Source organism: Marmota monax, unplaced genomic scaffold (genome assembly GCF_021218885.2).
Source record: "Marmota monax isolate L192 unplaced genomic scaffold, Marmota_monax_Labrador192_F-V1.1 WCK01_AAM20220418_F8-fsc00066, whole genome shotgun sequence".
Taxonomy (NCBI): domain Eukaryota; kingdom Metazoa; phylum Chordata; class Mammalia; order Rodentia; family Sciuridae; genus Marmota; species Marmota monax.
This window is the reverse complement of record NW_026692805.1, coordinates 3384173-3397148: the sequence shown is the minus strand read 5'-3', so window position 1 is coordinate 3397148 and position 12976 is coordinate 3384173. Positions and strand designations below refer to the sequence as shown.

General features: G+C 40.1%; 1 protein-coding gene across 2 annotated transcripts in view; it reads right to left on the bottom strand.

Annotated features, from left to right (window-relative positions):
* Jcad (junctional cadherin 5 associated) overlaps window positions 1-12654 on the bottom strand; it is a 100993-nt gene extending 88339 nt beyond the window's left edge. The window contains exon 1 of one of the 2 annotated variants that reach the window (XM_046448344.2): window positions 12510-12654. The gene's annotated coding sequence lies outside the window, so the exon portion shown is untranslated. The remainder of the gene's footprint in view (window positions 1-12509) is intronic. The other variant, XM_058580531.1, reaches the window with a different exon arrangement.
* Window positions 12655-12976: the final 322 nt, after the last annotated feature.

The following is a 12976-nucleotide window of genomic DNA, read 5'->3' as shown; positions in this document are numbered from 1 at the left end:
AATGCTGTGTTCCATTTTCCTCTCATTGTCGGTCAAAGTCAAATTTTGATCCACCGGCATCACACACCCTCCAGAGGAGTTGGTGTGTGATGGGCTGCCCCACTAGACCAGCCTTGTACTGGATTCCTGCTGAACCACAAGCTCCACAGACCTGAACCTTGGTTTCCTCATCTGTAATGTGTGAAAAAGGCTACTACCTCACAGAGTTATTACAGGGCTTAGTGCTAATGGATAAATGCTATTACTGTTATTATTATGGAAATCTCAAGGCTCAGATCACATTCTCAAGCTGGCACATAATAAGAATCAAGGAATCACTAATGCATTATTCATCACACCTTGACATGACTTTTATGTGACATTCAGCTGGAATATCTTGGATCTGTTTCTTCTTCATTTGCTATTCTGAGCTCAGAGCATAACTAGCTCATCAGTTCAATGAACTGATTTTTCTTAAAAAATGAGCATCTGTTTATGCCAATGTCTCAGGTTCTTGCATATACCTGGTCTTCCAAGGTTGAGGAATGAATTGACAAAGATTCTGGTCGGGGTGGGGGGGGGGGTGTCATGGAATTTCTCAAATAGATTAAGGCTGCATGACACGTATGTGACTTGCTTCTATTTGGAGACACTGTGGGAAGGTGAATCAAGCAAGAGCTCAGATTTTCCAGTGAGCAAAAGCAGAATTTTAATTAGCTTTGAGTCCATTTCTCTTCTGGAAATAGCAGATCTCTGAGCATTTCTTCAATAGTATTACAGTAATTATAACAATTCCGAAAGAAATAATAATTTATAGGATGTGTTTTTGTATGCTTATGGAACAAGAAAGGCTACATCCAGTTCTGTATTTGGTGCATGCCTAGAGATGCTTAACAGTATTAATGACAGACATGTAAATTATTTAGTTCAAGCTCTCTACAATATGCTATGGTAGTATTGTCCGATAGGACTTTCTACCATAGTAGAAATGTGCATACCTGTGCTAATATGGTGTCCTTTAGCCACATATGGCCATCAAGCATGTGAAATGCTGCTAGCTGCAACTAAGGGCTGAATTCTTAATATCGTTTAATTTTAATTAGTTGATTTTAATTTTAATTATTTAAATAGCCACATGTGACTCATAGCTATTACATTGGACTTCAAGCACTGAGACACCAACTGGAGCCTAACCAAGTCACCCTACCATCTGGACACCAATGGGAAACCCAAATAACACTGAAGGAGCCCCAGAGCTTCTTATGTATTAAAGCTCTATAGAAGCCTATTAGTTGGGTTCTCTCAAGTTTTATCCCACAATAGATTCTAAGCATCTAGTTCAAAAGAGAGGCAGGTACAATGAATGGCAGCAACATAAAATGAAAAAGTTTGAAAACAAACCAGGACACAAAAAGGAGAAAGAGTCTGAGATTCCTGAACATTAGGACAAGGAAAGCTTATATCTCAAAAGTATAGTGGTAGACGCCATGGAGCATCAAAAAATGTTAAGCACTCAGGGAAGCATGCTTCAGGAAGGGGTGGAGAGAAAATGAACAAGTATAATCCAGATTTTTATCTATCAAAGGTGGTAAAACTTGGCATAGTTTTGGCATATAAATGGATGAATTTTGGTAATCTGGAGACTCCTGTTACAGGTTCCATCTCATTATTCCCATAAGAAGAATTTGTAACACCCTATGATGTCCTATGACTTTTGGGATAAAATCTCACTGTCACCCTTGAGTCTGCTCCTGCCTCATTTTATGTGATTTCTCCTGACTTTGTTTTCCAGCTCTCCTTGTATTCCTTCTGTTTCCTGAAGGTATCATGATTCCTTACTCCAAAGAACTTCTATCTAGGATTACTCCACCCACCTCCATTCTCTCTCCCCCTTAGCTGGCTCCTGGGCACCTTCAGATCTCAGCTCCTAGAAAAGCTTTCAGACGCCCCAACTCTCTTCACTGTATCTAGACTTGATTCCTTCATTCATCGTGCTTCTGTCTGAATTCCTTTCCCTCCAATTCCTACTTGAATTTATATCTTCGTTGGTGAGATTATCTGATTTGTTCATATATAAACTCCAAGCAAGCAGAGGTTGCATTTGGCTGGATTATTCACCTTTGTATCTACCATGCTTAGATTATGCTCAATAAGTGCCAAGTGAGAGAACTTGGAATGGAACTACCATTTGACCCAGATATCCCACTCCTAGCTTTATACCCACAGGACTTAAAATCAACAAACTGTAGCGATGCAGCCACATCAATATTTATAGCAGTTCAATTTACAGTAGCTGAACTATGGAACCAACCTAGATGCCCTTCAGCAGATGAATGGATAAAGAAATTGTGGAGTATATATAAACAATGAAAAATCACACAGCCTTAAAGAATAATGAAATTATGGCATTTCCAGGTAAATGAATGAAACTGGAGAATATAATGCTAAGTGAAATAAGCCAATCCCAAAGAACCAAAGGCTGAATATTTTCTCTGATATATGGATGCTAATTCACAATAAAGGTGTGTGTTGGCAGGGTATTAGGGGAAAATAGAGGTACTTTGGATTAGGCAGAGGGGAGGAGGTATGGGGGTAGGAATGATAGCAGAATGACATTATTTCCTACCTGCACATATGATTACATGGCCTGTGTAACTCTACATCAAGTAAAACCAGAAGAATGAGAAGTTATAGTCCATTTATGTATGATGTGTAAAAATGCATTCTACAGTCTTGTATAACTAATTAGAACAAATTTTAAAAAGATACAAAAAACATGCTGAGTCAAAGAATGAATGAATTCTAGTTTATTCCTAACACATTGGCATCTTTTAAAAAAAATCTCTTTAGTCTCTGAGATGACTCATATTCTCTTTAAGTGCCATTCCAAAGTTCTTGCTGTCCAATAACTTATTGTCATGAAAACTTCAACCTTAAAATTCCACCCACTTCTCCCTTATTTGCTCCACTTACCACATTGGCTCAAATAACTTCCTGTTTCCCTTAAATCCTTGGAGCGCATGTTGGCAAGCTGATCTCTATCTGAGGTTCTTGCCTTGGCAATGTAATTGTCTTCATGTTTTCACTGTTTCCTTCATTTGAATTTCCTGAGGGCTCGTGAATTCCTGACTTACTTTCCACCAAGATAGCAGCAGCATCTTTTGAGATTTGTAGTCTCTTTCTACATTCTCCTCCATAGTCTTCCTCTGAACTTTCAATCTATTTCTACTTTTGTCTATGTTAAGAAAGAATTCTTAAAACGTGGAGAAATAAAACCTACCCAATATTCCCAACTCCTATGATCCCCACATTTGAAATATAAAATATCATGACAAAAGAAAGATCTCGGTTAATTGTTACTAAAAGCCTTCAAGGAATTCATTCCCAACTTCACATTTTCTGTCTCTTCCATATATTTCTAAAGAAATCAGGGGTAAAAACTCCCATTAGTCCTACTTTATTTCCCCAAATCCAATAAAATTGTGATGCTTCAGGCTGTTTGCTTTGAAATGGATTTGTTCACTGGTTAAACGTTCCTTTTCAAATAGACCTCATAATTCTTGATAAAAGGTAAAAGTCTCTGTAGCAAGTGTTGCTTGTGTACTTACCATGTGTCAGGCACTGTGCTAGGAAAATAGCAATGAGTAAGAAAAACCAGAAATTCCTGTCCTCATAGTCATTTCATTTTATGGGAAGAGGTAAACAAACATGAACAAAAATGATTTTAAATAGTGATAGGCTATAAAATAATGATATAGGATACATGAACAAAATCCAAATTTATGCTAACATAGAGATGGGTTCATGATTCTTGGTGAAAATTGTAACTTTGTTCCTTAAGCACAAAATCCTGTATTAACATTTTTTTTAAATCTTATTTTTGCTTCAATGAATGGGAGGATTATATAATTCATGCACATATAGGCTGTTTCTCTATTTTAGATATTGTTCATAATGCTGCAATAAACACCAGAGAGCAGATATCTCTTTGAGATCTTGATTTCAGTTCCTTGAGAGAGAGACCCCAAAGTAGGATTTCTGGAGAACAGAAATGGCAACTCAATTAAAAATAGAACTAGCCTATGATCCAGCAATCCTAATTAATCTTTTGCTATCATATTTAAAAGTATATTGAAAGAGGATAAAGGTCAGTGGTCATCTTTCTTGGCTTGGAACAAAATACATGATTCTTCCTACTTAGAGGAGAAATGATCTATTTTAGCTCACATCTTTGGAGGTATTGGTCTATGGTAGGCTGGCTTCATTTTTTCTGGGCTTGTGGTGGAGCAGAATGTCATGGTGGAAGGGCTTGGTGGAAGAAGGTTGCTTATCTCATGGCAGCCAGAGCAGAGAGAGGGAGAGAGAGAGAGAGAGAGAGAGAGAGAGAGAGAGAGAGAAGAGCCAAAGACAAGACATCCCTTCCAGGGCACACCCCCAGCAACCTTCCAACTAGACCCCAGCACCTACAGTTTCCACCACCTCCTAATAATGCCTCAAAATTATTAATCTACCAATGGTTTAATTTACTGATGAAGTCAGAGCCCTCATGATCCAATCATTTCTCAAAAGCCCCATCTTTGAATAATGCTGTACTGGGAAACAAACAAACCTTCTACACATGAACCTTTGGAAGACATTCCCCAAATTATAACAGACCATAACTCAGATTCATATGCTTAGATTTAGAAGGAACTTCAAATGTGATATGTGTATTTTATAGATGATAATTTTTGCATGCACATACACACACACGCCCTTCTAGTTCCTTTTCCCTAACAAGCCCATTCTCTATTGACAAAAAAATATTTAGAGTCAACTTTTCCATTCAGTTCAACAAAACTTTTCTGTTATTTGGCTATTCACAGCATAGCTTGCAAAAATACTGGGAAGCCCAACAATGAACAAGATCTATTTTCAATTTTCAAGGAATTTGCCATATAACACAGAAGTCTTGATTCCATGTGAAAGCAATAAGTTGTATGGGAAAGATTCGAAGAAAGATCCTGGGAATACACCAAAAGAAATTAACTCCATCTCCGATTGAAACTAGCTTATAGGCAGAGATGGGAGGAAAGGGCGTTGGGAATGAGGATATTCAGAGGCAAACTGACAGAGGCCTGGTGGTGCATGGCTCAAAGGAAAGGGGAAAGGACTCTTGGATTCCTGAAGTGTAGAACTCAAGGGCTGAGAGGGATGGGAAAGGAAAGCACCTCTTTGAGGGGCTTCACATGCTTCACTAAAGGAATTAGATCTGATTTGGCCACAGATTCTGAACAGAGGATGAATTTCACTAGAACTGTGCTTTGTGCCTAGATTCACAGGAGAGAGAAGAGAGGCAGGTTGGTTGTTGGCTGCAAATTCATGGCTCAGTTCTGTTATTGGGCAGGTTACCTGAGATTATAAAAGTTAACAATGATTGAATGAGCTTATAGCTTTGCACATAGTAGTTCACAAAATTGTCGTAACATTCCCAGGGCGCTAGGGCCTTTTATTATTTTTATTTATACAGATCAGGAAACTGAGGCTTACAGAGTTTTATGCTAGAAAGAGGCAGATTACAAGACCACTCAGGTCAGTTCTGTTGCTAAATACACCCTCAAAACTGAGATTCTATGTTGCTCTGTATTGCTCAATGCATTTGGCCTTTTTTGTGTGGGGGAGGGAGGTACTCATGGAGAGAGTGGAAATGACTTTTTGACATCCCTGTTGTGGCTGATATTGAAAAGGATGATGACAACCAAGGCAGAGCTTGATTGTGGTCGCCAGCCCTGCTACAGTGACAATTAACCCCAAAGGGCTCCTCTCACCTCTTCAGTTTCTATGGGCTGAAACAACACAATGTTTAAGAAAATTAAGCCATAGGAAGGTTCGGTTATTATTTTTAAAAATCACATAATATTTTTCATAGCCCAATGCCAGTGGGGTGGTTGTTTTATTTTTATCATCTGTCTCTGGTAGATTAGCATTGGCATTAGTTGACATTATTGCATTTGATAAGTGTAAAATCTCAAAGGCTGATTTTACAATTTATGTGTCAAGATCCAAACTGGTGGTTTGACATCCTGTATCCTGAACTGGCTCAGACCCAGCATGAACCTAACTGTGCTTAACTCTTTTAAGCATTTATTTCCTTGAGGCAACATCTCGGAAGAAACACATCACTCCCTTCAGGACAAAATGTCCTCTGGTACTAAGACCCCAACCCCTATTTCAGTTTCATCAGAATTCCAGAACAATAGGACCATTGTTACAAAAGATGCTTCAGACATCATCTGTCATTTTAAAGAGCTGTTTTACTACAGGGAAGGGCACAACAGGAAAAGACACATACACACCCTGTAGAACTTGGTTCCTGTGAGGCCTGCAGTACCACAAAAGGTTAATTTGGATGAACACTGTAGTTCTTTGAGTTCAAATACCTTGCAAGATATTTCCCCATTAGAGTTCTCAGTTCTTGTCTTCCTGGCTGGGCATGCTAAGGTAAGCAACAACTCAAGTGCAGGGAGCCACAGCTGTATTCAAGGAGCCCCAAGGCCGATCCTCACAGCTACTTTTTAATGCACTTCTCTTACTTTTCCCACAGCAGTTCTAATTAATTTTAAGACTCAACAAACACTAGGAACAGAGTCTTGTGTGTCCTTCCCAGTGGAACTGCCAATGGTTTTTTGGTGAGCTTACTCAAATGTTTGTTATATGAATAAGCAGAGAAATTAATTCATGACCTACCCAATTTGGAGCTAGTGGTGTAGCTCAATGGCAGAGTGCTTATCTAGCATGCACAAGACCCTGAGTTTCATCCCCAGCACTACAAAAAGTCAAAAATAAAATAAAATGTAATATTTGTACATATTAGTCATAAAATAAATTTTTTAAATTATTAAAAAGTAATAATTTTATTATATGCATTAATTAAATGATGGCATTAGACTATATTATTTCTGTAATATTTTATGATTTTTAAGCTCTTTAGATTTAACTAATATATTTTGCATTTACTTTGAATTTTTGCACTGTGTTTTTCAGAATTTCTTTGACTTCCTAGACATAAAATTGTAATATCTCAAAAAATAGAGTGGGGGCCCGGGGGTGTAGCTTAGTGATAAGAGTGCTTCCCTAGCATGCACAAAGCTTTGAGTTCCATGCTCAACGTTACAAAAAATGGAGGAGGAAGAGGAGGAAGAGAAAACACACCCAAGGAGTTCAGTCCTAACGCAACATTATTTCAGAATAAAGACAAACTTATTTGCTTTTGAATTGCCTAAGTCATGATCTCCTGAAAACTTTCTACTTATTTATTTTTGCCATACCACTTTATAAAATATGTACCCTACCCTGAAATACCTTTCTTCTGCCTGAGACACCTTGTGCAGCAGGTCATGTTCCAAAAACCTGTCAAGAGTTCTGTTTTGTGACAAGAGTGGCAGCACATCAAAGGTGACTGTCATGGAGTGACAGCAAGGTCTACTTGACTCTCAGATTTATTTTATTCCAGCTCAGAACTGATGAAGTGTTAGTATACACACATCCTTCTGATTGGAGCACGATGCTTTGCAATGGGCAGATAAAAATTTTATTCGAGAGGAAGACTTTGGGCATGGAACAGTATTACAAACCTGTTTTAGTCAGCTTTTTCTTTGCTGTGACCAAAAGACCTGACAAGAACAATTAGAGGAGGAAAGGTTGATTTAGCTCACAGTTTCAGAGGTCTCAGTCCATAGACCACTGACTGCACAGCTCTAGGGTGGAGGTGAGGCGGAACATCATGGTGGATGGATGTGGCAGAGAAAGGCAACTCAGGACATGGCACCCAGGAAGCAGAGAGAGAGGGCTCCATTCACCAGGGGCAAAATGAAAACTCCAAAGGCACTCCCCCAGCGACCTCTCTCCAACATCCACACCCCATCTGCCTACAGTGAGGGGGTCTCATAACTCAATAATTTCACCTCTGAAAATTCTTAAATTGTCTTACATATGAGCTTTTGGCAGATTCCACATATCCATACCATAATGAGACTTGAAGTGGAAGCTTAGGAGGAGAAGATGTCCCACCATTCCCACCATTCACTTCCTCACACAGGAGTATCTACAGTGTCCACAGCCAGAGAAATGATGGCAGCAGTCATCTTCCTACGGGATTTGTCAAAAAGTCTGTGGGAGGAAATTTTAGCTACTAACTTCTCATCCTGAAGTCAAACTTCTCCAGCCTAAATAACAGATGCCTTCTTCAGGAACTCACATTTCTGCCTACACCTCCAGGGAAAAGAAAATTCCCAATGAAGTATTAGGGGCTGGTCCATATTCTCTCTCTCTCTCTCTCTCTCTCTCTCTCCCCCCCCACCCCCACCCCGTGTGTGTGTGTGTGTATGTGTGTGTGTGTCTATAAAACTCTTTCATGTTTTTTGGCCGGTTCCCATGAGCATATTCCAAAATGAATGCTTTGGGACTTGTTTTCTGTTCTGAATCTTAATGAGGCAGAGCTCAGACTCCTTTGACATGACAGGAGCTAGAATTGTAGACAGAGCTAGGGAGTTTCTATCTACTACCTACTCTGGTGCTGACCATCTTCCCGCCTCCTCAAATGCCTCCCTCCCAGGCCTCCAGGCTCATCTGTCTTGATGGAAGTCCCATCTGTGTTCACTGACACCAATCTCTACCACTAGTCCTCAAAATGGAAGAGAATCGTGGCTAGAAGAACAGAATTTTGCTTGATGGGACCAAGAAGCCACATAGACTTCAAAGGCAGTATATACCAAGAGCATCATTGCAAACTCCAGAACACATGTGCTTATCAAACACCTTTCACTCAGGACCATGGGCTGCAGGTGGTTGGGAGTGAGGCTAGTTGGGTGGTGTTTTTAGAGGCTGCAAGGGACAGAAGAGCACAGGTAGATTCAGTTTGCCAGATTCTCTTTTTTTCTCTCAGAAATTCTTGGCAATTCTCCGAACTTCACTGATTTTGGGGGGAGGGAGGGTGGGGACCAGGGATAGAATTCAGGGGCACTTGACCACTGAGCCACATCCCCAGCCCTATTTTTGTATATTATTTAGAGACAGGGTCTCACTGAGTTGCTTAGCACCTCGTTTTTGCTGAGGCTGGCTTTGAACTCACAATCCTCCTGACTCAGCCTTCTGAGCTGCTGGGATTAGAGGTGTACACTGCCGTGCCTGGCCCAGACTTCACTGATTTTGATGCTTCACTTCCAACTTTCAACCAAGGATCTTCAGTCTCACATCCTCAAGTCCTGTTTCCCCCTTTAAGCTGTAGGGCCGTATCCCACCCACTCCTCGAGCATGCAAATTCACATATCTTGTATTCTCAAATATGAAACAACCCTTCTCTTCTCCCTATTTCTTACTTCCTGTCTAAATAATGGTACCATCATCTTTCCAACCTTCCAAATTCAAAACTTGAAATCATCTTTGTTTAACACTCTAGCCATTCTCCTAATCTCAATGACTTTTTCTTCAAAATTTCCCTCTTATCCCTTCCTCCCCACTGTCTCCTTGTTGTTTTGCCTGGTTCTGGTTCTCATTGCCTAGAATTCATTATCCAAACAGTTACTCAGCTGCTTCAGCCTCTCTCCCCACAATCCAAGGGGTGGTGGAGGGTAGAAGGACACTATGACCAATTTGTCTTGGTAGCATCAGCAGATGATGAGGAGGGTGGGGAATGTGGTATGGACCAGCTGATACAGGGACCAGCATTTATATGGGACATCCATGACTCTCCCTTCAAAATGATGCCCCCACTGGTGATCCACCTGCAGAATAAAGAGGTTCTAGGCCCAAGTCTTAAAGATAATGATAATTTGCTCTTAAATTGCATATTTCATGTATATTATGTACACACACACATATGCAATTGACCTACAATGCTGAACAGTGTCCTAGGTACTGACATACAATAATGGACAGAATAGTCCCCGTTTTATGGAGCTTATGCAGTCCTAGAAAAAGTTAAATAAAAATTTATTTCTCTAAATAAAGACATAATGTGGCATGGAGTGATAAGTCATATAATTTATGTATAATGAGAAATAATCTCTAACAATAGGAATAAAATGTAATGGTCAACGAATGCATGAGAAGATGCTCAACATCATTAGTCACTAGGGACATGCCATTCAAATTCACAGTGAGATAACACTTCACACCTACTAGGGTGACTGTATTAAAAAAATAGAAAATAAGTGTTGGCAACAAGGATATGGAGAAATTGAACCCTCCTACATTTATGGTAGGAATGTAAAATGGTGCAGCTGCTGTGGAAAATGGTTTGGCAGTATCTCAAAAAGTTAAACATAGAATTACCATATGATCCAGCAATTCCACTCCCACGTATATGCCCAAAAGAACTGAAAATACATGCTCATGGAGAAACTTGCACACCAAAGTTTATCATAGCGTGTTCACAATAGATAGAAAGTGGAAACAACCAAAATGACCATCAACTGGTGAATGGATAAACAAAATGTGATGTATACATACAATAGAATATCCTCCAGCTGTAGAACATGATGGAGCACTGACATACACCTCATTGTGGATGAATGTTGAAAACATGCTAAATAAAATCAGTCAACACAAAAGTATATATGATAATGTATGTTTCCATACAAAGTGGGAAAGTCCATAGAGTCAGAAAGCAGATTAGTGGTTTCCAGGGTGGGGTCTGGGGAGGGCAACAGGAGGGACAGCTTAATGGATAGAAGGTTTCCTTTGGTGGTGATGAAAATGTTCTAGAAATAGATAGTAATATGGGTGCACAACATTATGAATGTATGCTATATCACTGAATTACCTGCTTTAAGCATGGTTAAAATGGTATGTTATGTGTATTTTAGCGCAATTTTTAGAGGAAGTTAACGAGAGTGGTTTTGGTTGTTCTTTGAATAGGAGGGTCAAGGAAAGCCTGGTGAGATCTGGGCAGAGCCCTGAGAGTATGAGACTTGGAGTGAGCTAGGCGCAGGCAGAGGTCAAACAAGCAGAAAGCACCCAGGCAGCTCTGAGCAGGATTCATCAGAACTCCACTTCCTCACAGTGGCGCCTCCCATGCCCAACTCCTCTGCCTCTGTTTGTCCAGAACTTCCCTTTCTGCCTCCCAACAGTGCATGCACTGCTGCACTGTCTCCCAGACACCCCAGGCCCTTCCACCTGCCTCTTGCCCACAGAAAAGCTCCTTCTGGCCATTGGATGCCTGTTGACCCCTTCTTCTTTGATGAAGTTTTTGATGCTGCCATAGCCTGAGTGTGGGCCTCACACTAAAGATTGGAGCACTCAGTCTACTACTTGTCATCAGGGTACCCCTGAGTACTTAGCCCCTCTCTAAGCTACTATTTTCTTATGTATAAAATGAGGGCTGTTGAGAAAAAAAATGAGATGATAGCAAAGTGCCAAGGGTAGTACTTGCTGCATAGTGAGCTCTCAACTATGGTAGCCATATGATCACTCCAGTCATACCTATAATCTGAAGCCTGAAAGTTTGCGCTTCATTTTGTACTCTCTAGCAATGTTTGGAAATCATTTAATGAATATTATCGGTAGTCAAAACACATTGTAAACAACAAGGTTGATAATGAGTCTTGGAAACCGTCTTCTCCCTATTCCAGTGGAAAACCTATAGAATGCTCGTGAATAAATATTTGACTGACAATTGGTGATTAATTGATTTGGCTCTGTCATCAAATAGGAATAAAGTTTTGTTCAAATGAAAGCTGTGAAAGAAAAATAATAATCTCTTGGGAGAGAAGGAGAGTCACAGATTGGCCAATGAATGAATGCCTGATTCAGTCACAATGAGATATATTGAAATAGTTCATGGGCACAAATGTTTACAAAAGAAAATAAGTGGGCAATTCAAGAGAAAATTCAAGAGAAAAGGTGGCAAGTTTTCTGAAAAACAAAACAAAAAAACCTTACTCTGCAAGTGAGCTGTTCTTTCAGAAGACCACGGTTATTGGTATTCAAAGAAAACATTAACACATTTTACAATAGACTTGAGACACATTTTAATGATCTATCACTAGAGAAAGGTGTGAGTTTAAAATATATGAAAATAGAAGATAATACAGCACTTCCACAAACATCTGCAAGTGGAGTATATAGAGAAAGACAGTAGCACTCAATTGCCTAAAGAGAAGCAGCAAAGGAAAGATACCCAGTTTATATTTATTCAGTAAGAGCATATTGAAGCCAACACAGTGCTAGGAACCGCTCCTGTGTGAGTTCTCTCCTGACCAGCCCCAGTGCTGCTGCCCCGGATAGAAAACCTCCTCCATCATCCCTTCCCTCCTCTCCTTAATCCAGACCCCACTGAGCTCACTATGCTTGCTTGTCTCCCAAGCACCCAGCCCTTCTCCACAGAGAATGTCACTGTGTTTAATCTCTTTATTCCCCTTTCAGAGAAAGGCACAAGCCCTCTTCACCAGGAAAAAGCTAAAAAAGCAGCTGGCTTCTTCCAATACTTTTCGACCCTAGTTTCTTAATCAGATTTGCAATAGAACCATGAAGAAAGGGAAGGAAATATTTACCTGAGGAGGTCCTTGGTTTCTTCAAGAAAGTCTGAGACACAGAATTTTTCAAGAGCAACTTGGATGCCTCTACTGAGGGTTTTCTAAATCCAAAATCTGCCTCCTCTGATAGCAGCTCTGAGTCTGAGCTCTGAATAGAGGCTGTGTGTTATTTTAACCACAAGGTTTCTAGCTGGGAGGGAAAGGAGGTGGTGATGAGGTGGTTGGCAAGCAGAAGCACCCATCCACCTCCAGTGAATGGAGCTTGCAAATCTGTTGGGAGCATTCATTCAGGACCATTTGAAGAACCCTCAAACCAACTTTCCCCAAACTAGAGGTTAAATAACTGTGGGAAATTCCAAAGGAGTAAGATAAGACACTTATGGTCTTTTCTAAAAAAAGACATGTTGGTATGCCTGTTGAATAGTGTCTGATGAGAAGCTCAGGGGTGACCTAGGCTGTCTGGCCTTGGTGTCCTGGGCTTGTGG